The following is a 4,354-nucleotide window of genomic DNA, read 5'->3' as shown; positions in this document are numbered from 1 at the left end:
CTCTCGAGCAGTTGTCTTGCGGGGTCTGCCTGACCTGAGCTTGTCAAAAACGTCTCCAGTCTCTTCAAATCTTTTTTTATCCTCTGTACTTGACGCTGAGACACATTGAAGGTGTCTGCCACATCAGCAGTGGATCTGGTCTTCAGCCTCTTGATAATCAAAACTTTAGTCTCAGGGTGAATCTTAGGCATGTTTGCAGAGGTCTAGTTGCAGTTGATGTGATGTGACGATGTGACAGTCTAGTGTACTGGGGTTCTTTTTATACACACTTGAGACCTAATTGATCCATTATTAGTCACAGGTGAAGCTCATATGACAAGGTGACAACACTTATGTCTTTGCAAAAATTGACTCAGTGGGCTTTACCAAGCTGTGAATGTTAGAATACTTTTTGAAAGTTTAGTTTTTCACTGAAACATTATCACAAAAGCTGGTGGGATTAAAATGAGTCATTTCTTGTAAAAAAATCTTGACTAGAAATATATTTCAGCAGCACTTTAGGTCAATTTGTACACAAGCGACAATACTTTTGTCAGGGACTGTACAGCAGAATGCCGACACACTATTGGCTGAGCACAACATACACATGAATCGTGTAGGAGAGTTGCACAGAAGAGAAGAGATTGTTGAATAAAGTTGTTATTGTTGTTTTGTTTTTTGCTCTCAAAACATATTTGCATTGTTTAATAACATTAAGGTTGAACCACTGTACTCACATGGACTATTTTAAGAATCTCTTTACAACCTTTCTGGGATTCTGGAAAAGTTCTCAGATTTAATAAAATAATTACATCATTTGTGTTTTAAATATGAACGAATGTCTCACGGGAATGACATGAGGGTGAGTAATTAATGTGATAAATTTAAAGAGTTAGTTCACCCAAAAATAAAAAATGATGTCATTAATTACTAACCCTAATGTCATCCAACACCCTTAAAACCTCTGTTTATCTTCGGAACAAAAATGTAGCAGTCCTCTTCTATTTTGTTATGTTAACATTCCGTAAGCTCTTTGTGTCTCATGGTGGTTGCTTGTTCTTCAGAGTTAAGTTTTTGTTTTTTTTGTTTTAAATGGGGAGTCAGTGGTGTCATCTGATTCTATCCAATGCTGAAAAGATTTGTTTTTACTATAAATGTTGAAATGTATGCTGAAGTCTTCTATTGTGGTGCTTAAAGGGTTACTTCACCGCTTTTTCATATTAAACTATGTTATTCCCTTAACTAAAATGAGTTGATACATACCTCTCTCGTCTCAGTGCGTGCACTTAATTTCTCTGACGCGCGGTGATGATCTGATAGCATTTAGCTTAGCCCACTAGGCCCAGTTCATTCACTATGGTACCAAACAGAGATCAAGTTAGAAGTACCAAACACCTCCATCTTTTCCCTATTTAAATACAGTTACACGAATAGTTGAACGATCAAGTATGGTGACAAAATAAAACGTGGTACTTCTCTAATTGGATTAAAAGGAGAACTATAATGTATGGCGGAATAGCACTTCTGAGAGTACTTCGGCTCGGCGCAGTAAAAAGTCTCGGCCGAAACATCTTTCCTCACACCTCCCCCTCACTCTCTCATTTCTGTCAATAGGGAGATGTGAGGGAAGATGTTTCGGCCGGGACTTTTTACTGCGCCGAGCCGAAGTACTCTCAGAAGTGCTATTCCGCCATACATTATAGTTCTCCTTTTTAATCCGATTAGAAATGCACCACGTTTTATTTTGTCACCATACTTGATCATTCAACTACTCGTGTAACTGTATTTAAATAGGGAAAACGTGGAGGTGTTTGGTACTTCTAACTTGATCTCTGTTTGGTACCATAGTGAATGAACTGGCCTTAGTGGGCTAAGCTAAATGCTATCAGATCGTCACTGCCCGTCAGAGAGATTAAGTGCACGCACTGAGACGAGAGAGGTATGTATCAACTTGTTTAAGTTAAGGGAATAACATAGTTTAATATAAAAAATAATCATTTTACAGTTAATGATCTGTATTTTTACAGGATTTTGCTGTTTTTCATTATACAGTGAAATACCTGTTGTTTTACAGACAACCGGTTGTTTTAATTGCTTGTATTTTAGTATTACATGAAATTTCCGTTTTTTAAGAGGAATTTTCTGTATTTTTACATAAGTTTGATTATGTAATTTTGTATTTTTACAGATTTTTTTCTGTAAAAATAGGAAAAAGGAAATTAATGTAAGAAATCAGCAGTCATTCAACATTTTTAATGTTTATTGTCTTTTTTAAAACATTAACAAGGTAACGTGCTTGTTAAAGCGGGGTTTTTAGGCTAAATAATATTTGTAGGTTTTCAACTATTGTAACTTATAAAAAACTGTTGTTTTTTTGCACTGCCTACTTCTCCCCTAAATTTTCCTAACCACATCTATTATTCATTTACATTTTATGTGTTTTTCAGCAAGAATGTCTCGCGTTACAGCGATTTTTGACAAGGAGTAAGCGGCCATCATTTCAAACCGATCACTGGCTGAGGTAAGAGTCTTATTTTATGATATCGTGTGGCTGCACATTTGTGTTCATTTTTTTTAAAGCTATTGTTAGCATTTCTAATCGGTGTTCAGTCACATAACTGGCGTTGCGAGTAAAACACTGAACATCGCAGCAGGCCTTTCAATTTTCCATCTGTTTTAAACAAGATTAACTTGGCTCACGTTATAAAGTTTGAAACTTATGTGGTAGTATACTTTACCGCCATGAACGTTATCTCAGTCTCTTTTGAAAATGTAAACTATAGGCTTAGGTTACAGGAAAGCAGATGAGACTAAAATACCAACATCATAAATTGCATTTAGTTATTCTGAATGCATCAGCTTACAAAACTGCACAGTATGCATATAATAATCTTTAAATTAATTAATATACACATTTTTTGAATGCCCTGAGGAAATTGTCATTGAATATTAGATAATATTAGTTGGTTATGAAAATTGCGTCGATCCAGATGATTGAAGAGTTAACGGTACACCCCTTGATATCAAAATGATGCCGCTAAGGCGAAGTAATATAATTTTAACTTTAATTATAAATACTATAAATTTAGTTTTGCTTAGAGCACAGTAGGTTCAGGTTTTGCATTGTCTCAGTAAAACACACTGAAAAAATTTGGAGTGACATTTACTTAAAAAAAGCTAGGAAACTTTTTCCACACAGAAAGTGCTTGTAATCTTTACTCGGGCTATTCTAAGTAATATTTACTTACTAGAACCACTTATTTTTTATGTAAAATACACAAGTAAATTGCACTGGCAATACTCATCTATAGATTGTAACTTTCACTCAGATTACCATTGCATCCAATTACAAAACCCATGTGAATATTGCTGATATTTCTTAGTTTTGCATGACGCACCCAGAATGCATTGTGGCATGAAGCATGTCACCATTGTTGAGATTCTTAGGCTGAATCTTGATATCTGTGTGTGAGAAAAGCTTGCAGGTGTTCAAAGTGCTTAGTGTAGTCTGTTATAAAATGTATTCAACTTTTCTGGTTAAAACTGTGCTGGATCTTTTCTAGAATAAAACAAGGTTAATAGTATATTGCTCATATTCACCTATAAGATTGGTGACTTAAGCCACTACACAATGATCATATTCTTATCATCAAGCGGCCAAAAGCATCTGATCATGTTTTCTCTGCTTTTCTTGCCATAGCAAACTCAGTCTCAGCAGTGAGTGAAACACTAATGTTAAAAAGTCGCCAAACTGCCCAAATAAAGAAAACACTAATCGCCATAATGGTGACATTAAAAAAAAACTTGATTAATTCTCAATAAGAACTTATGTAGTGTTGGCTACCGTTATTGTGATTAAAACTCAAGTTCAGTGAAAAGTCAAAACTTATTGAGAATAAGTCAGCCACATAAAAGCAACATCCCAAAATGACCGTCTCTGCCACCACTGAACAAGTTGGATCTTTGCGAAAAATCTGTGCGCATTTTCAAATGCACTTTGCTTTTCAGATTAAAATTTACTTTATATTTTAGGTGAATGTGCTGTGACTATAAAACATTAAATATTATTTGTAAATATATGATAAAATGTACTCTTTTTTCTCAGTTAATTTATTACATGAATAGACTGTGTACATTTTACTTAAGATATATAGTTCCAACTTAAACTTGATTTTACAATGTAATAATTACATGAATTAATGTAATAGATTTTACCATACCACAAAGTCATTTTTCAGTGCACGCTGGCATGTTTGAATTCATGTAACTTTATTTTTTTTATTTGTATTATATATTTATGTTTTGTGTGTGTGATTTCAGATGAGCATTGCAATGCAGGTGAGGAATAAGTGCACTGTTCTTCTCATTCAATAAA

The sequence above is a fragment of the Pseudorasbora parva genome, chromosome 16 (assembly GCF_024679245.1).
Source record: "Pseudorasbora parva isolate DD20220531a chromosome 16, ASM2467924v1, whole genome shotgun sequence".
Lineage (NCBI taxonomy): Eukaryota > Metazoa > Chordata > Actinopteri > Cypriniformes > Gobionidae > Pseudorasbora > Pseudorasbora parva.
This window is presented reverse-complemented; position numbering follows the sequence as displayed.